A 22,727-nucleotide genomic window follows, 5' to 3' on the forward strand; every position below is an offset into this window, starting at 1 on the left:
TTAAGCATGCACATCTTAGCTCCCTGTGCATGTTTTTTCTTAGTTTCATTCATTGTCTATGGGACTGCTGGAAGCGGCCACACTGTACTTGGCAGTCCAATAGACAGTGAGTGGAGTGGAGGATAAACATGAATAACTCTGTTCCACATTCGTTTTATCTCTCCTCCATTCATTATCTATAGTACTGCCGAAAATAGCAATGCTGTACTTGGCAGTCCCATAGATAATAAATGGAGCAGAGAAAGAACACGCAGGCAGAGCATAAATGTGCATGCTTAGCTTCTGCTTTATTCCCTGTCTATGGGACTGCCGAGTACAGCATGGTTGTTTCCAGCAGTCCCATAGACAATGAATGGAGCATAGGCGAAGCATGCACATCTCCAATCTGCCTGCATGTTTTTTCATTGCTCTATTCATTGTCATGGGTCTGCCGATTACATCGCGGCCGCATTTTCTGGCAGTCCCATAGACAATGAATGGAGTGGAGAAAGAACATGTACATCACTGCTCTGTGTGTATACTAAGCCTTCACAACACTGATTGTCTATAGGACTGCCGAGTACTTCGTGGCTATTTTTGGCAGTCCCATAGACAATGAATGGAGCAGAGAAAGAACATGCAGACAGAATGGAAACGTGCATGCTTAGCCTCCGCTCCACACACTGTCTATGGGACTGCCGAGTACAGCATGGCTGTTTCCAGCAGTCCCACAAACAATGAATGGAGCAGAGGGTAGACATGCACATCTTGTTCTCGGGGTTCCAGAGCCCCTATATAAGGATCATTGCTGGAATAACCCTTCAATAGTTTTGTCTTTCTCATATGCTCAAAAGGGATCTTTTAGGCCCCAGGGCCCATGTGTGATTGTATCTCCTGCACCCACTATAGTTACACTGATGAGGACCATCAATATTAAAGGGGATGTCCAATATATATCCCAAGAGAGCCAGAGCCGACACCGATGAAATGGCGCCGGCTACCTGTTCCGGACCTGGCCTGTGTACATAATCACATACCAGTCTGAATTTGGCTGTATGTCCTGTTCCTGTCCTTACGTACGCATGCTCCGTGGGTGTCAAGGGGGGGGGTCTGGCACTGTACTGTATGTGCACAGAACATGCACTGTGCACTAACAGGACCATACATTGTAAGGTGGCGGGGGAGGGGGGTCGGGAATGTCCCAGGCCGGATGCTCCTTGATGACTATTAATCTCTGCTGTCAGCTGCCTTTGTGTAGCTGGTGCAGGATCTTTGGGATTAGGGAGGGGTATTATATTACCTCTGATTGAGGAGCTCCTGAATAATGACAGGAAACGCAGAACACAGCAAATCCCCCTAAACTAACTGAGGATGTGTGGGATCTAAAGGACAGCCCTTCATCAAAGGGACAGATAATAAATATTATTGGGTGCTGTCTCCTGGATGTGACATGAAATGTTATCATTTAATTATTATATCATGAAGTGTTATCAGTAAATATCATTTCCCCATAAATTAAAGGGGTTGGCCCTAGTCAGATGTACAGACGTCATAAAAAGGGGGGCACCTCTAAAAGGTGAAATACTGACCACCTATGTGTCTTTACGAACCTCATTTATCAATACTTTCTTAATGAAAAAAAGTCTTTGTTGCCAGCGGCAACCAATTATAACTCAGGATTCAATTTTTCAAACAGATCCGGTAATTTTGAAAACTGCTCAGTGAATGGTTGCTATCAGCAACAAAGTCAGTTTCTTTTTAAAGTGTAACTGACATTTCAGGAGAACTAGCAGCAGAATTTCTGTGACGGCCTCTAGCTCCTCCCCTCTCCATAGAACTTTATGAGCACCAACAGTCATTTCCTTTCTAAGTAATGGGAAAATCTGTATTCACTGTCACTGATTACCTATACAGAGGCATCCATCCAAAAAAATGTATATGGTGCAGTATGCCCATATTTTGTAATGGGTTCCTATGGGTTAGGTGTATCACTACAAACACCTATACAGTGATGTATGTCGTAGGTGTCCATCAAAGTCAGTTTGGGGGTACATGAGTGAAGCCTACAATATTCGGATGCTAGATCTGTCTCTGGGAAAGCTAAGTGACATTATACTCTATATAGTCACCTTTTCAACTTCCCTTGGAATTGTTACCCAACTTTTTTATAGACCTTGATAGGAAATCTACTTAATTATGTAGGGAAATAGGTAAAATGTACCCCTTTAAAAAAAACAACAAAGTTTATGTGGCACCCCTGAGGCTTCAGTCGCCACAGAGGTACTGCACCTTCTCCTATGGTGTAGTACCCCACCATCCTGGTAGGGTGGGAACTCCCTTTCACATTCCAACACCTGCACCCCACACACAGGATAGTTCAGCAGGGACCCATCCATGCTTTATGCTGGAAAGGTCATAGGGTGCCTTTTGTGGTCCCTGGCTTCGTAACACGAGAGGTGCTTGGGAGGCGGGTGGAGTTAGATATAAAAGAGAGGGAAGGTGTAGGATTTCAAGTCAGTCAGACGGGGAGTCTGAGAGAGGAAGCCACTCGGTGAGGAGTGAGGATCCCTGGAAGAGGGATGGAGGAAGGAGTGCTGCAGCTGCCTCAGTGACCTGAGCCAGCTGGCACGGGGAAGGAAGAGAAGGAGAAAGAGACGTAGACTGGAGACTACAGATTCCATAAGAGAGAGAGAACAGATCGGAACGAAGGAGAATAGAAGGACGGTGGGAAGCAGGTTGAGAAAGAGAGAGAACCCTTCCAGTCCAGAGCGCAAAGGCCGGGGCCCAGTCCCCGAGGTTGATTGAATCTTTATGTCCGGCAACAGACACCGGAGGAGTAGTGAGCCGCTAACGCCTTACTCCCATCATAGACTTGGGACACAACAGCAACTGAATAGAGAGCCGGGACGCAGAGAGGAGTCCCTGAAGCAGGCTACAGCTGTCTGTCATACAAGTAGAGACTAGGAACACCTAGAGAGAGGCATTCCAGGGTAACTAAGTACTGGAGTGCTTCGCACCTAAAGGCGCATTGGAGGAGTTGTTCAGTAAGGTACATATTGGCGGAGTGTGGAGGGGAGAATCCTATCCTGCCTGGAGGTTGGCTGGGGCCCTGACCTGAAGAACACAGTGCGGAGGCAGGCAGTTGTGTGAACTGCAAACGGTGAGTAAAGCTTTGGAACCGCATACTCTGTTGTCCTTCAGTTACTCCAGCACCGCTACACCTGGGTACCAGCCTCTATACCATTCTGCGCCTCTCCTCATCCATTGCCCCTACACTGCCCTGGGACTACAGCTCCACCTGTGAGGAGCTGCACCATCTTTGCTGCACCACACCATCGGTCCCAGTGGATCTGCATGCAGTGTTGGCTCGACATCTTACTTGCCAAACACCACGGGTGGCGTCACGAACTATCCAAATAAACTATTACACCATTAACATCACCGCCATTGATATTGGGCGCCCAGGGCCACGGACCGGGTCACCGCTGCTGTGATACACATTCCCCCTGACACCGGCCCAGTACCGAGTACCCCACTGCCCTTGGTGTGAGGTGCGACCCAATTTTGGCATCACGAACAGGTTGACGAGACCCGATACCGTCGGATTCTGTGTGCCTTGGATTTACAACTTTTGAAAATATGCAAAAGACCAAATTTAATAGACTGTGACATGAATCTCAAAGATGGCCGCTGGCGCGCGGAGAAGAAGGGCGTGAAGAGATGGGAGGTCCTAAGAAAAGACCGCGGAGAGTCTTGGGCCTTCCATGCCTGAATTACTATGTGACAGATGCATGGCCCACCCCCGAGGGGTTCGTATACTGGCTTGGTATGGAGGCGCTGGAAGAAGACGCCGCCCCCGGAAGGAGGGGCAGAGGAAGCCAGTGGCAAGCAGAAGGGCGGAGCAAGAAGGAGAACGTGAAAACGCCATTTTGAAGAGTGAGCGAAGGAGGCCTGCGGAGCGCGGGGAACGGATCTCCCCGGCGCCATGGCTGAAGGCTCCGACCCGATCACAGAGATGAACCGCCAGCAGCTGGAGGACGAAATCGCCCAGCTGACGTGCCATCTGCGACTGAGGCAGGAGGCCTTATGAAGACTGAGCAGGCCGCACGCCCCGGAGGGGCCTACATCTGCGGTGACTGCCGCCGCTGCACCGGAGCAGAGATCACACCGCCAGGAGGCCCCAGGTACGTCCGTTGTCCCGACACCTGGGAAGGTCCTGGGGTGCACCACGGTCGCAGCGGCTGGCCAGGTCGTGCTAGATCTGGTCTGGGAGCGGGATACCAGCCCCTGGAGGGGAACAGCACTAGTAACCTAAAGTAACTCTCGTTATCCAGGAGGGTTTGTTTGCACCAGTTGTGCTTTGTTGTTTTTGCTATCATGTTTTGTTTTTCTGGTAGCCCTTTTGTTGCCTAGTTTTTGCAATGGGAGCGTTTTCACAATTTGAACTAGCGATCATGAACTTTTATTGTAAATAGTTGCACCTCTTTAGGTGCCCTTTCTTGGTTTTACATATAGGACCCTTTTGTGAAGATAATGGTTACCCAAAGACACTTTGCGAAGATAATGTTTTTGAATGGACACTTTTCGAAGAATGATGTCTACCTCAAGGGACACTGCAAGAAATCCCGGCTGGGAGCAGTGTTCAGCACTTTGCAAGAATCTTTGAATGTTTTATGATGACATATTTGATAATGTTGTGTCTTATGAAAAGTAAATGTCTTTTATAGCATGTTTGATACAGAAAGTTAGAAAAGTTTTGAGATAGAATGTGAGAATTGAATAAAGAGTAAAGAATTGAAAGTGACAGGTGACAGGCCAAGTACAGATGGTCAGTGTCTTGCGTCCAGTAGAAAGAGAGAGAAAGAATAATTGCACTTTGAACTAGGAATTGCACTTAAAGAAAATTTTTGATACTAAGATAGGAAGTTAGCCTGTTTGTAACGTTTAAGAAATGTGCCTCCTACATTAGGAAGATTAGATAAGTATTGTTAAACAGCATTTAAAATTTTTGTGTGTTCCTGTATTGTACTTTTGTTGTCTTGCAGCCCACGGATGTGCTGTGTTTAACGGGGGGGTATGTGGCGCTCCTGAGGCTTCAGTCGCCACAGAGATACTGCACCTTCTCCTAAGGTGTGGTACCCCACCGTCCAGGTAGGGTGGGAACTCCCTTTCACATTCCAACACCTGCACCCCACACACAGGATAGTTCAGCAGGGACCCATCCATTCTTTATACTGGAAAGGTCATAGGGTGCCTTTTGTGGTCCCTGGCTTCGTAACATGAGAGGTGCTGGGGAGGCGGGTGGAGTTAGCTATAAAAGAGAGGGAAGGTGTAGGATTTCAAGTCAGTCAGACGGGGAGTCTGAGAGAGGAAGCCATTCGGTGAGGAGTGAGGATCCCTGGAAGAGGGATGGAGGAAGGAGTGCTGCAGCTGCCTCAGTGACCTGAGCCAGCTGGCACGGGGAAGGAAGAGAAGGAGAAAGAGACGTAGACTGGAGACTACAGATTCAATAAGAGAGATAGAACAGATCGGAATGAAGAAGAATAGAAGGACAGTGGGAAGCAGGTTGAGAAAGAGAGAGAACCCTTCCAGTCCAGAGCGCAAAGGCTGGGGCCCGGTCCCCGAGGTTGATTGGATCTTTATGTCCGGCAACAGACACCGGACGAGTAGTGAGCCACTAACGCCTTACTCCCATCATAGACTTGGGACACAACAGCAACTGGATAGTGAGCCGGGACGCAGAGAGGAGTTCCCAAAGCAGGCTACAGCTGTCTGTCATACAAGTAGAGACTAGGAACACCTTGAGAGAGGCATTCCAGGGTAACTAAGTACTGGAGTGCTTCGCACCTAAAGGCGCATTGGAGGAGTCGTTCAGTAAGGTACATATTGGCGGAGTGTGGAAGGGAGAATCCTATCCTGCCTGGAGGTTGGCTGGGGCCCTGACCTGAAGAACACAGTGCGGAGGCAGGCAGTTGTGTGAACTGCAAACAGTGAGTAAAGCTTTGGAACAGCACACTCTGGTGTCCTCCAGTTATTCCCGCACCGCTACACCTGGGTACCAGCATCTATACCATTCTGCGCCTCTCCTCATCCATTGCCCCTACACTGCCCTGGGACTACAGCTCCACCTGTGGGGAGCTACACCATATTTGCTGCACCACACCATCGGTCCCAGCGGATCTGCATGCAGCGTTGGCTCAACATCTTCCTTTCCAAACACCACGGGTGGCGTCACGAACTATCCAAATAAACTATTACACCATTAACATCACCGCCATTGATATTGGGCGCCCAGGGCCACGGACCGGGTCACCGCTGCTGTGACACACATTCCCCCTGACACCGGTCCGGTACCGAGTACCCCACTGCCCTGGGTGTGAGGGGCGACCCATTTACCATTTTGGAATTTGTGAAAATTTCATAAGAACCTTTGTAGGGGCTATAATGGTGACTATAGCCTGCTGAAAGCTGGAGGTACTCCTGTATTTATTTATTTTTTTAATTTTAATACAAGGGTAAATGCTGTATGGGTCCATATGAAAAATCTAATATTTCTTGTAAGTTTGTAAATTCTGTACTTTTCCCTTACTGGTGACTGCAGAGTTTGTTTGAGGTCACCCTCCCTCTGGCTTTGCCACACAGCCTCTAATCCTCCTGTGATAAAGGCCTCAGGGTGCATGAAGTGCCATGGGGCATATGATGCGTACTAGAGAGCTGCTCTTTAATGGGATGTTGAGTTATATGGTTTGTACGAGAATTAATAATGTCTATTCATTAGGGGAATGCCTTCTCAGCAGATGGGACCTACTTAAGGGATTATTCCCAAGACAGAAAGTTGTCCCCATAGAATAAGGGATAACTTGCTAATTGCCGGGACCCCAGTGATCTAAGAAAAGGGCTCCGGAAATATGAAAGTGTTGTCCGACAGTCCCAGAGACACTGACTGTAGTGGAGGTCAAGCATGTGCACCTGTGCTCCATTCAGGATGGGGCTCAGCAGAGCATCATTCCTGGGGTCCACAGCCCCATTCTAGGAATTGCTGGGCATCTCGGTGGACTGTAAGTTAACCCCTATTCTTAGAAAATGAGAAAAATGTATTATCTTACAAAAAAAACCCTGCATCTATGGGATCTAAGAGGATGCAAATGATCTGATTTATTGGATTACTGTATATATTTCAACTCCTAGAAAAGTACATACAATTTACTTGTAAGGGTCTTGACTGGCGGATGTTCCTGTATCGGTGGGGAAAAAATGTATGCTGCCCATTGCTTCAGCTTCTACAGCATGCATATAAGCTGTTCTCCAGAAAGGAATGATGTTGCTACCTCCAATAGGTGGCGCTAGAGTCAGTTTTCTTTGTTCTGGAGGGGAGCTAATTTGCATACCTGCAGAGACTCTGCTCCATACAGCATATGGTGGTCTCCACAAGAGGAAACACTACCTCCCTGATCTCTACAGCATAGAGGCCTCTGCTATGTGACTCTCCTTAGCAAAGAATAACACAATGTAACCCTATACTCGACTGCCGCACAAGCGTCTTCCTGCTGATATGCAAGGAAACGTCAGCAATTGTCCATTTCCTCAATGATCCGTGATACTATTTTGTTTAGAAAAATAGGATACAATTCAGTCATTCTCTGCGGCCGTCAGCACAAGCAAATGAATGCAGTTAAAGCGATTTTCCACCTTCATGTTCTAGGACTGATATTATGTCATATCTTAGGAGCTTGTTTTTTCTGATACAGAGAACCAAATCCTCTGCTTCCCTTCCAGCAGCCACAAAGGAATAAATCCTGCCTGCCTGCGGGTACTGCTAGAGAGAGATTAGAAGATTAGTTCTATCTTATCCGATTTATGGAGCGGGCTCAGGATCTGAGCCCGCTCAATACTAGGCAAGTGCTAAATGTTATACAGCCATCACCTGCCTATAACAGCAGCAACAGAGCAGGCTCCAAATACTGCTATTTAACCACTTAAATGCTGCTTTCAATCTATGACCGTGGCATTTAAATTGAATGTCCCATTGTTTGTCAGGTTTTTGTATGCATTACATGTGGGTTTTTTTGTTTTGTTTTTTTACATTTGTGGCAAGTTTTTTTTCTCATCACCATCACAATATTTATTAAAAAAAATAAATAAATAAAGTTAGATATATTGCAATTTTCACACTGGCGACTGACTCGTACGTCCTGTTCTTTCAGAAAAAGTTTTCAGCAGGCTCATGATCATCAGAGGCAGGATTACAATAAAGATAATCAAAGTAAGCAGTGTCACAGCACACAGTCAATAGATGCTTTAATACAAAAGATAGGGATTGAAAATGGCAAGATTTCTAACTTTTAATTTTAATAATGATGGTGATGTGAAAACAATTGCCATTTTTTAGTTAAAAAAAAGATTTTTAACACAAAAAAATAAATCAATAGGTCATTTTATGATATTAGATATTCCCTTTAAGTGACAAAATCCAAGTGTGGAGTCCGTCAGCCCTTCTCACGTATTTACAAGGTGCTGGTGGTGGGTTGCCATGGCTGAAAACCCCTTCGTAATTATTTAGCCTCTTCTGTGAAGCTCAGCCATAGGGTTCATACCCATTTACGAGAAAAAAAAAATGGACCGAAAAAACGGACGAGTGCTATGCGAGTGTCATGCAATTTCTGTGCGATCTTTCTACGGAACATCCATATGACATGCGTATGCAATCCATATGCAATGCAATTTTAACATAAGCTTTTACATATAGCAATTCTCTCTATGCAAAAACTCATGTTAAAATAGTATTCTAACCTATTCTTTTCTATACTGTACCCAGCATCTGCCGGCTTTTAAGCTAATATATATATATATATATAATCAGTTAGATTTATATATGTCCCTAACTAATAATGTTAGTAGTGTATGTGTGTAAAATTTTGGAGCTGTAGGTGTTAAATTAAAGGATTAATTCACAGAAAAAAAAACTGGCATGGGTTCCCGTGCAATTTTCTCTACCAGAGAGGGAAAGCCAGTGACTGAGGTCAGAAATTAATAGCCTAGAGAGGGACCAATGTTTTTGGGCCCCCCCCTGGCGAAAAAGATCTGCCCCTAGCCCCCCCAGAAAAGGCGCACCTGTAAGATGCGCCAATTCTGGCATTTACCCTCTCTCTTCCCATTGCCCTGTAGCGAGTGCCATATGGGGTAATAAAGGGTTAATGTCACCTTGCTATTGTAAGGCGACATTAAGCCTGGTTAATAATGGAGAGGTGTCAATAAGACACCTATCCATTATTAATCCACTAGTCTGAAAGGGTTAAAAAAAACATACACATTAAGAATAAAGACTATTAATGAAATAAACACACATTTTTTCCATCTTTATTTAACTCCCAATCCAAGCGAAGCCATCGTTCTCCTGTAAAAAAAATCCAAAATAAAAAAGCAACAATATCCCATACCTGTGCGCCGTACAGTCATGTCCCAAGCTGCAATCCATCTCAAGGGGTTAGTTTACAACCTGAACTGGTGCTAATGCGACCGACCTGCTGTATACCATGGAGGAATGAAGGAAAAGCTGCCTGCACAGCCTCCCCGCCTGACCGGAGATTAACTCATTAGCGTGGGAAAGTTTCTGAACATTTTCCCATGCTATCAGATCACCGCGGGTCAGGCGGGGAGTTTGCGCAGCCTCAGTGACTACCGCTGACGTCAGTTCATCTCTGGTCAGCTATGAATTTTTATAGCCCACTAAAATAATAAAAAAAATACAAATTTGTTATCAGACTGACCTGAAGAATCACTTTTTAATGTACTGTATAATAACCTCCATATAGCCAACACTTTAAAAAAAAACAAACAAAGGCGGAATTGCAAAAACAATTGCAAAATTGCAGTGGAGGGTCTCTATTTTACTTTCTTTAGAATGTTTTCTTGTTTTTCAGTATGTTACATGTCAATGTGAATGATGTTATTTCAAAATACATCTGTGTCCTGATTTCAGAACTCTTCTCCGGTAGCTTCACATTCTTCACAGAGAGCTAATCCCTCCCTCCGTACATAATGATGGCACTGGCTGTTTGGCTCAGTGTATAAACTAAGCCAGACCCCTTCCCTGAATCAGCCGTGAAGACAAAGGGTGCTGGCTTGGCTATGAAACCAAGTTGGACAGCCAGCCCTCTGCATACACCAACGACACAGAGGGTGGAATTAAGTTCCCTGACGGTGTTGGGACAAATGTAGACGTGGAGAAATCAGAAGAATTATGAGAGGGGAGGGCTGAAACTGGGATGTCAGTGCAGATTTCATAATCAAAGTATATTAGTAAATTCAATTAATTTCTTTTTTCCAAATAGTAAAAATAACAGATATGGCAATACCTCTAAGCAGCGTCGGACTGGAGCACCTTGGGCCCACCAGAGAAAATCATTCTTGGGGCCCACTATGTAGCTACATAAAAATAAATACAAGACCACCAATTATGCGGTAAAACACGCTAATATCCAGGTATAATATAAGGTTGTACATGTCTTAATTATGTAGCAGGAATTGGGGTAGCCACCACATAGAATATAAAGCAGCCCCCTCATATAATATAATGCAGCCATCTCATATAATATAATGTCACCCTCCATAGAATATAATGCAGCCATCTCATAGAATATAATGTAACCCTCCATAGAATATAATTCTGCCCCCCTTCATAGGGTGTAATGCTAGATAGAGAGAGATAGATAGATAGATAAATAGAGAGAGATATAGAGAGAGGGATAGATAGAGAGATAGATATGGGATAAATAGATAGATACATGGATAGCTAGATATATAGATAGATAGAAGATAGATAATGGATATAGAGATAGATAGATATAGATAGATAGATAGCTATAGAGATAGATATAGAGATAAATAGATAGATAGCTATAGCGATAGATAGATGATAGATATAGAGATAGATAGATATAGATATAGAGATAAATAGATAGATATAGAGATAGATACTGTAGATGTAGAGCTAGATAGACAGATAGATATAGAGATAGATAGATAGATATAGATGATAGATACAGTAGATGATAGATAATAGGAGAGATAGATATAGAGATATCAAAAAACAAATCACAATACTCACCTCTCCTCCTCGCTCCCACGCTGATCCCGATTTCAGTGTCAGGAGCTGCCCTGTCTGCCAGACACACAGTGGGTGCGCTATGAAGTGACGTCATCGCTGTGAGTCAGAAGCACAGGGGACTGATGGGAGAGAGAGCGTCATCTGACGCTCTCTCCCATTACAATTGAGGGCGGCCCCGGCCCTCACTGCTGCATAGCGACTGCCCAGGCTGGGGGGCGGGGCCCCTGGGGGAGTGCGGAGTGGGCGTGGTAAGCAGTGAATATTCATTTCGCTTTAACAGCGGGGACAGGGCTGCTGCTCAGCTGGCAGGGCCCCCATAGCAGCTGCATGGTGTGCCCCTATTAGCGACACACCACTGGCTGGGGGCCCCTGGAGCAATGGGGGCCCTAGGCAACTGCTGGCCCTGTATGCCAGCAGGTGCCAGGGCGCACCGGATGCCAGGGCCCAGCAGAGAATCCTCCGATTCTCCGGTGGGCCAGTCCGACGCTGCCTCTAAGGATTTGTGGATTTGAGGTACTGATAGAAGGTGGTATGACTGTGAGATCAGAATACATAGGGTTTGTTTGTAAACATGGGGATACATAGTACATATGGTTAGAGACTTTTTTTTTTTCCTGCAAAGTATTTTTCAATTGGGCAAAGTAAAAATGGTGGCAAATTTGTAACATCTCTATTACACACCACATCCCTGCAGAACACAATGTCACCTCTTATTACATAGGGAAACTGTCAGGGTGATTGGGATGGCTCACTCTTCATTTTACCCTTGAGGAATGAGGAAGTTGTTGGGTGGTAAAAATGTTTGTCAGGAAATTGTTATTGAAAATGTCCTGAAGGCACAAACAAAAATACCTGAGACTAGAATCACACCAGAAAGTCTGTGCTGGAAAACCTCAGCAAAAACAAACAATTTTCTGTAGTTCCTCAATATATTCCCAATGGCCCGATATTCTGCAATTCCTCAGTATATTCCCAATGGCCCAATATTCATCAATTCCTCAATATATTCCCAATGGCCCCATATTCCGCAATTCCTCAATATATTCCCAATGGCCCGATATTCTGCAATTCCTCAATATATTCCCAATGGCCCGATATTCATCAATTCCTCAGTATATTCCCAATGGCCCGATATTCCGCAATTCCACAATATATTCCCAATGGCCCGATATACCACATTTCCTCAATATACTCCCAATGGCCAGATATTCTGCAATTCCTCAATATATTCCCAGTGGCCCGATATTCTGCAATTCTTCAATATATTCCCAATGGCCCGATATTCCGCAATTCCTCAATATATTCCCAATGGCCCGATATTCTGCAATTCCTCAATATATTCCCAATGGCCCGATATTCATCAATTCCTCAGTATATTCCCAATGGCCCGAAATTCTGCAAATCCTCAATATATTCCCAATGGCCCGATATTCCGCAATTCCTCAATATATTCCCAATGGCCCGATATTCTGTAATTCCTCAATATATTCCCAATGGCCCGATATTCATCAATTCCTCAGTATATTACCAATGGCCCGATATTCATCAATTCCTCAGTATATTCCCAATGGCCCGATATTCTGCAATTCCTCAATATATTCCCAATGGCCCGATATTCATCAATTCCTCAATATATTCCCAATGGCACCGATATTCATCAATTCCTCAGTATATTCCCAATGGCCCGATATTCTGCAATTCCTCAATATATTCCCAATGGCCCGATATTCCGCAATTCCTCAATATATTCCCAATGGCCCGATATTCATCAATTCCTCAATATATTCCCAATGGCCAGATATTCTGCAATTAATGAATGTATTCCTAATTGCCCGATATTCCTCAATATATTCCCAATGGCCCGATATTCTGCAATTCCACAATATATTCTCAATGGCCCAATATTTCGCAATTCCTCAATATATTCCCAATGGCCCGATATTCATCAATTCCTCAGTATATTCCCAATGGCCCGATATTCATCAATTCCTCAGTATATTCCCAATGGCCCGATATTCTGCAATTCCTCAATATATTCCCAATGGCCCGATATTCTGCAATTCCTCAATATATTCTCAATGGCCAAATATTTTGCAATTCCTCAATATATTCTCAATGGCCCAATATTCTGCAATTCCTCAATATATTCCCAATGGCCCGATATTCATCAATTCCTCAGTATATTCCCAATGGCTCGATATTCTGCAATTCCTCAATATATTCCCAATGGCCCGATATTCATCAATTCCTCAGTATATTCCCAATGGCCCGATATTCTGCAATTCCTCAATATATTCCCAATGGCCCGATATTCATCAATTCCTCAGTATATTCCCAATGGCCCGATATTCATCAATTCCTCAGTATATTCCCAATTGCCCGATATTATGCAATTCCTCAATATATTCCCAATGGCCCGATATTCATCAATTCCTCAGTATATTCCCAATGGCCCGATATTCATCAATTCCTCAGTATATTCCCAATGCCCCGATATTCCCCAATTCCTCAATATATTCCCAATGAAAGGATATTCATCAATTCCTCAGTATATTCCCAATGGCCCGATATTCATCAATCCTCAGTATATTCCCAATGGCCCGATATTCCGCAATTCCTCAATATATTCCCAATGGCCCGATATTCATCAATTCCTCAGTATATTCCCAATGGCCCGATATTCTGCAATTCCTCAATATATTCCCAATGGCCCGATATTCATCAATTCCTCAGTATATTCCCAATGGCCCGATATTCTGCAATTCCTCAATATATTCCCAATGGCCCGATATTCATCAATTCCTCAGTATATTCCCAATGGCCCGATATTCCACAATTCCTCAATATATTCCCAATGGCCCGATATTTATCAATTCCTCAGTATATTCCCAATGGCCCGATATTCATCAATCCTCAGTATATTCCCAATGGCCCGATATTCTGCAATTCCTCAATATATTCCCAAAGGCCCGATATTCTGCAATTCCTCAATATATTCCCAATGGCCCGATATTCTGCAATTAATGAATGTATTCCTAATGGACCGATATTCCTCAATATATTCCCAATGGCCCGATATTCTGCAATTCCTCAATATATTCTCAATGGCCCAATATTTCGCAATTCCTCAATATATTCTCAATGGCCCGATATTCCGCAATTCCTCAATATATTCCCAATGGCCCGATATTCTGCAATTCCTCAATATATTTCCAATGGCCCGATATTCTGCAATTCCTCAATATATTCCCAATGGCCCGATATTCTGCAATTCCTCAATATATTCCCAATGGCCCGATATTCATCAATTCCTCAGTATATTCCCAATGGCCCGATATTCATCAATTCCTCAGTATATTCCCAATGGCCCGATATTCTGCAATTCCTCAATATATTCCCAATGGCCCAATATTCTGCATTTCCTCAATATATTCCCAATGGTCCGATATTCATCAATTCCTCAGTATATTCCCAATAGCCTGATATTCCGCAATTCCTCAATATATTCCCAATGGCTCGATATTCCGCAATTACTCAATATATTCCCAATAGCCTGATATTCCGCAATTCCTCAATATATTCCCAATGGCCCGGTATTCTGCAATTCCTCAATATATTCCCAATGGCCCGATATTCATCAATTCCTCAGTATATTCCCAATGGCCCGATATTCATCAATTCCTCAGTATATTCCCAATGGCCCGATATTCCGCAATTCCTCAATATATTCCCAATGGCCCGATATTCCACAATTCCTCAATATACTCCCAATGGCCGGATATTCTGCAATTCCTCAATATATTCCCAATGGCCCGATATTCTGCAATTCTTCAATATATTCCCAATGGCCCGATATTCCGCAATTCCTCAATATATTCCCAATGGCCCGATATTCCGCAATTCCTCAATATATTCCCAAGGGCCCGATATTCATCAATTCCTCAGTATATTCCCAATGGCCCGATATTCTGCAAATCCTCAATATATTCCCAATGGCCCGATATTCCGCAATTCCTCAATATATTCCCAATGGCCCGATATTCTGTAATTCCTCAATATATTCCCAATGGCCCGATATTCATCAATTCCTCAGTATATTCCCAATGGCCCGATATTCATCAATTCCTCAGTATATTCCCAATGGCCCGATATTCTGCAATTCCTCAATATATTCCCAATGGCCCGATATTCATCAATTCCTCAATATATTCCCAATGGCACCGATATTCATCAATTCCTCAGTATATTCCCAATGGCCCGATATTCTGCAATTCCTCAATATATTCCCAATGGCCCGATATTCCGCAATTCCTCAATATATTCCCAATGGCCCAATATTCATCAATTCCTCAATATATTCCCAATGGCCAGATATTCTGCAATTAATGAATGTATTCCTAATGGCCCGATATTCCTCAATATATTCCCAATGGCCCGATATTCTGCAATTCCACAATATATTCTCAATGGCCCAATATTTCGCAATTCCTCAATATATTCCCAATGGCCCGATATTCATCAATTCCTCAGTATATTCCCAATGGCCCGATATTCATCAATTCCTCAGTATATTCCCAATGGCCCGATATTCTGCAATTCCTCAATATATTCCCAATGGCCCGATATTCTGCAATTCCTCAATATATTCTCAATGGCCAAATATTTTGCAATTCCTCAATATATTCTCAATGGCCCAATATTCTGCAATTCCTCAATATATTCCCAATGGCCCGATATTCCGCAATTCCTCAATATATTCCCAATGGCCCGATATTCATCAATTCCTCAGTATATTCCCAATGGCCCGATATTCATCAATTCCTCAGTATATTCCCAATGGCCCGATATTCTGCAATTCCTCAATATATTCCCAATGGCCCGATATTCATCAATTCCACAGTATATTCCCACTGGCCCGATATTCATCAATTCCTCAGTATATTCCCAATGGCCCGATATTCCGCAATTCCTCAATATATTCCCAATGAAAGGATATTCATCAATTCCTCAGTATATTCCCAATGGCCCGATATTCATCAATCCTCAGTATATTCCCAATGGCCCGATATTCCGCAATTCCTCAATATATTCCCAATGGCCCGATATTCATTAATTCCTCAGTATATTCCCAATGGCCCGATATTCTGCAATTCCTCAATATATTCCCAATGGCCCGATATTCATCAATTCCTCAGTATATTCCCAATGGCCCGATATTCATCAATTCCTCAGTATATTCCCAATGGCACGATATTCTGCAATTCCTCAATATATTCCCAATGGCCCGATATTCATCAATTCCTCAGTATATTCCCAATGGCCCGATATTCATCAATTCCTCAGTATATTCCCAATGGCCCGATATTCCACAATTCCTCGATATATTCCCAATGGCCCGATATTTATCAATTCCTCAGTATATTCCCAATGGCCCGATATTCATCAGTCCTCAGTATATTCCCAATGGCCCGATATTCTGCAATTCCTCAATATATTCCCAAAGGCCCGATACTCTGCAATTCCTCAATATATTCCCAATGGCCCGATATTCTGCAATTAATGAATGTATTCCTAATGGCCCGATATTCCTCAATATATTCCCAATGGCCCGATATTCTGCAATTCCTCAATATATTCTCAATGGCCCAATATTTCGCAATTCCTCAATATATTCTCAATGGCCCGATATTTCGCAATTCCTCAATATATTCCCAATGGCCTGATATTCTGCAATTCCTCAATATATTCCCAATGGCCCGATATTCTGCAATTCCTCAATATATTCCCAATGGCCCGATATTCTGCAATTCCTCAATATATTCCCAATGGCCCGATATTCATCAATTCCTCAGTATATTCCCAATGGCCCGATATTCATCAATTCCTCAGTATATTCCCAATGGCCCGATATTCCGTAATTACTCAATATATTCCCAATAGCCTGATATTACGCAATTCCTCAATATATTCCCAATGGCCCGATATTCTGCAATTCCTCAATATATTCCCAATGGCCCGATATTCATCACTTCCTCAGTATATTCCCAATGGCCCGATATTCATCAATTCCTCAGTATATTCCCAATGGCCCGATATTCTGCAATTCCTCAATATATTCCCAATGGCCCAATATTCTGCATTTCCTCAATATATTCCCAATGGTCCGATATTCATCAATTCCTCAGTATATTCCCAATAGCCTGATATTCCGCAATTCCTCAATATATTCCCAATGGCTCGATATTCCGCAATTACTCAATATATTCCCAATAGCCTGATATTCCGCAATTCCTCAATATATTCCCAATGGCCCGATATTCTGCAATTCCTCAATATATTCCCAATGGCCCGATATTCATCAATTCCTCAGTATATTCCCAATGGCCCGATATTCATCAATTCCTCAGTATATTCCCAATGGCCCGATATTCCGCAATTCCTCAATATATTCCCAATGGCCCGATATTCCACAATTCCTCAATATACTCCCAATGGCCAGATATTCTGCAATTCCTCAATATATTCCCAATGGCCCGATATTCTGCAATTCTTCAATATATTCCCAATGGCCCGATATTCCGCAATTCCTCAATATATTCCCAATGGCCCGATATTCTGCAATTCCTCAATATATTCCCAATGGCCCGATATTCATCAATTCCTCAGTATATTCCCAATGGCCCGATATTCTGCAAATCCTCAATATATTCCCAATGGCCCGATATTCCGCAATTCCTCAATATATTCCCAATGGCCCGATATTCTGTAATTCCTCAATATATTCCCAATGGCCCGATATTCATCAATTCCTCAGTATATTCCCAATGGCCCGATATTCATCAATTCCTCAGTATATTTCCAATGGCCCGATATTCTGCAATTCCTCAATATATTCCCAATGGCCCGATATTCATCAATTCCTCAATATATTACCAATGGCACCGATATTCATCAATTCCTCAGTATATTCCCAATGGCCCGATATTCTGCAATTCCTCAATATATTCCCAATGGCCCGATATTCCGCAATTCCTCAATATATTCCCAATGGCCCGATATTCATCAATTCCTCAATATATTCCCAATGGCCAGATATTCTGCAATTAATGAATGTATTCCTAATGGCCCGATATTCCTCAATATATTACCAATGGCCCGATATTCTGCAATTCCACAATATATTCTCAATGGCCCAATATTCATCAATTCCTCAGTATATTCCCAATGGCCCGATATTCTGCAATTCCTCAATATATTCCCAATGGCCCGATATTCATCAATTCCTCAGTATATTCCCAATTGCCGATATTCATCAATTCCTCAGTATATTCCCAATGGCCCGATATTCTGCAATTCCTCAATATATTCCCAATGGCCCGATATTCTGCACTTCCTCAATATATTCTCAATGGCCAAATATTTTGCAATTCCTCAATATATTCTCAATGGCCCAATATTCTGCAATTCCTCAATATATTCCCAATGGCCCGATATTCATCAATTCCTCAGTATATTCCCAATGGCCCGATATTCTGCAATTCCTCAATATATTCCCAATGGCCCGATATTCATCAATTCCTCAGTATATTCCCAATGGCCCGATATTCCGCAATTCCTCAATATATTCCCAATGGCCCGATATTCATCAATTCCTCAGTATATTCCCAATGGCCCGATATTCATCAATTCCTCAGTATATTCCCAATGGCCCGATATTCTGCAATTCCTCAATATATTCCCAATGACCCAATATTCATCAATTCCTCAGTATATTCCCAATGGCCCGATATTCCGCAATTCCTCAATATATTCCCAATGAAAGGATATTCATCAATTCCTCAGTATATTCCCAATGGCCCGATATTCATCAATCCTCAGTATATTCCCAATGGCCCGATATTCCGCAATTCCTCAATATATTCCCAATGGCCCGATATTCATCAATTCCTCAGTATATTCCCAATGGCCCGATATTCTGCAATTCCTCAATATATTCCCAATGGCCCGATATTCATCAATTCCTCAGTATATTCCCAATGGCCCGATATTCATCAATTCCTCAGTATATTCCCAATGGCCCGATATTCTGCAATTCCTCAATATATTCCCAATGGCCCGATATTCATCAATTCCTCAGTATATTCCCAATGGCCCGATATTCATCAATTCCTCAGTATATTCCCAATGGCCCAATATTCCACAATTCCTCAATATATTCCCAATGGCCGATATTTATCAATTCCTCAGTATATTCCCAATGGCCCGATATTCATCAGTCCTCAGTATATTCCCAATGGCCCGATATTCTGCAATTCCTCAATATATTCCCAAAGGCCCGATATTCTGCAATTCCTCAATATATTCCCAATGGCCCGATATTCTGCAATTAATGAATGTATTCCTAATGGCCCGATATTCCTCAATATATTCCCAATGGCCCGATATTCTGCAATTCCTCAATATATTCTCAATGGCCCAATATTTCGCAATTCCTCAATATATTCTCAATGGCCCAATATTCCGCAATTCCTCAATATATTCCCAATGGCCCGATATTCTGCAATTCCTCAATATATTCCCAATGGCCCGATATTCTGCAATTCCTCAATATATTCCCAATGGCCCGATATTCATCAATTCCTCAGTATATTCCCAATGGCCCGATATTCATCAATTCCTCAGTATATTCCCAATGGCCCGATATTCCGTAATTACTCATTATATTCCCAATAGCCTGATATTACGCAATTCCTCAATATATTCCCAATGGCCCGATATTCTGCAATTCCTCTATTTATTCCCAATGGCCCGATATTCATCAATTCCTCAGTATATTCCCAAAGGCCCGATATTCATCAATTCCTCAGTATATTCCCAATGGCCCGATATTCTGCAATTCCTCAATATATTCCCAATGGCCCAATATTCTGCATTTCCTCAATATATTCCCAATGGCTCGATATTACGCAATTACTCAATATATTCCCAATAGCCTGATATTCCGCAATTCCTCAATATATTCCCAATGGCCCGATATTCTGCAATTCCTCAATATATTCCCAATGGCCCGATATTCATCAATTCCTCAGTATATTCCCAATGGCCCGATATTCTGCAATTCCTCAATATATTCCTAATGGCCCGATATTCCGCAATTCCTCAATATATTCCCAAAGGCCCGATATTCATCAATTCCTCAGTATATTCCCAATGGCCCGATATTCTGCAATTCCTCAATATATTCCCAATGGCCCGATATTCTGCAATTCCTCAATATATTCCCAATGTCCCAACATTCTGCATTTAATGAATGTATTCCTAATGGCCCGATATTCCTCAATATATTCCTAATGGCCCGATATTCTGCAATTCCTCAATATATTCTCAATGGCCCAATATTTCGCAATTCCTCAATATATTCCCAATGGCTCGATATTCCGCAATTCCTCAATGTATTCCCAATGGTCTGATATTCCGCAATTCCTCAATATATTCCCAATGGCCCGATATTCATCAATTAATCAGTATATTCCCAATGGCCTGATATTCTGCAATTACTCAATAGATTCCCAATGGCCCGATATTCTGCAATTAATGAATGTATTCCTAATGGTCCGATATTCCTCAATATATTCCCAATGGCCCGATATTCTGCAATTCCTCAATATATTCCCAATGGCCCGATATTCTGCAATTAATGAATGTATTCCTAATGGCCCGACATTCCTCAATATATTTCCAATGGCCCGATATTCTGCAATTCCTCAATATATTCCCAATGGCCCGATATTCTGCAATTCCTCAATATATTTCCAATGGCCCGATATTCATCAATTCCTCAGTATATTCCCAATGGCCCGATATTCATCAATTCCTCAGTATATTCCCAATGGCCCGATATTCTGCAATTCCTCAATATATTCCCAATGGCCCAATATTCTGCATTTCCTCAATATATTCCCAATGGTCCGATATTCATCAATTCCTCAGTATATTCCCAATAGCCTGATATTCCGCAATTCCTCAATATATTCCCAATGGCTCGATATTCCGCAATTACTCAATATATTCCCAATAGCCTGATATTCCGCAATTCCTCAATATATTCCCAATGGCCCGGTATTCTGCAATTCCTCAATATATTCCCAATGGCCCGATATTCATCAATTCCTCAGTATATTCCCAATGGCCCGATATTCATCAATTCCTCAGTATATTCCCAATGGCCCGATATTCCGCAATTCCTCAATATATTCCCAATGGCCCGATATTCCACAATTCCTCAATATACTCCCAATGGCCGGATATTCTGCAATTCCTCAATATATTCCCAATGGCCCGATATTCTGCAATTCTTCAATATATTCCCAATGGCCCGATATTCCGCAATTCCTCAATATATTCCCAATGGCCCGATATTCCGCAATTCCTCAATATATTCCCAATGGCCCGATATTCATCAATTCCTCAGTATATTCCCAATGGCCCGATATTCTGCAAATCCTCAATATATTCCCAATGGCCCGATATTCCGCAATTCCTCAATATATTCCCAATGGCCCGATATTCTGTAATTCCTCAATATATTCCCAATGGCCCGATATTCATCAATTCCTCAGTATATTCCCAATGGCCCGATATTCATCAATTCCTCAGTATATTCCCAATGGCCCGATATTCTGCAATTCCTCAATATATTCCCAATGGCCCGATATTCATCAATTCCTCAATATATTCCCAATGGCACCGATATTCATCAATTCCTCAGTATATTCCCAATGGCCCGATATTCTGCAATTCCTCAATATATTCCCAATGGCCCGATATTCTGCAATTCCTCAATATATTCCCAATGGCCCAATATTCATCAATTCCTCAATATATTCCCAATGGCCAGATATTCTGCAATTAATGAATGTATTCCTAATGGCCCGATATTCCTCAATATATTCCCAATGGCCCGATATTCTGCAATTCCACAATATATTCTCAATGGCCCAATATTTCGCAATTCCTCAATATATTCCCAATGGCCCGATATTCATCAATTCCTCAGTATATTCCCAATGGCCCGATATTCATCAATTCCTCAGTATATTCCCAATGGCCCGATATTCTGCAATTCCTCAATATATTCCCAATGGCCCGATATTCTGCAATTCCTCAATATATTCTCAATGGCCAAATATTTTGCAATTCCTCAATATATTCTCAATGGCCCAATATTCTGCAATTCCTCAATATATTCCCAATGGCCCGATATTCCGCAATTCCTCAATATATTCCCAATGGCCCGATATTCATCAATTCCTCAGTATATTCCCAATGGCCCGATATTCATCAATTCCTCAGTATATTCCCAATGGCCCGATATTCTGCAATTCCTCAATATATTCCCAATGGCCCGATATTCATCAATTCCACAGTATATTCCCACTGGCCCGATATTCATCAATTCCTCAGTATATTCCCAATGGCCCGATATTCCGCAATTCCTCAATATATTCCCAATGAAAGGATATTCATCAATTCCTCAGTATATTCCCAATGGCCCGATATTCATCAATCCTCAGTATATTCCCAATGGCCCGATATTCCGCAATTCCTCAATATATTCCCAATGGCCCGATATTCATTAATT

General features: G+C 42.6%; 1 protein-coding gene across 1 annotated transcript in view; it reads left to right on the forward strand.

Annotated features, from left to right (window-relative positions):
• LOC141052061 (uncharacterized) overlaps nt 1-22,727 on the forward strand; it is a 192,747-nt gene that overhangs the window by 26,251 nt on the left and 143,769 nt on the right. The gene's annotated exons all lie outside the window — the stretch shown is intronic.

Source organism: Dendrobates tinctorius, unplaced genomic scaffold (genome assembly GCF_039654945.1).
Source record: "Dendrobates tinctorius isolate UK_male_01 unplaced genomic scaffold, ASM3965494v1 ptg000158l, whole genome shotgun sequence".
NCBI lineage: Eukaryota > Metazoa > Chordata > Amphibia > Anura > Dendrobatidae > Dendrobates > Dendrobates tinctorius.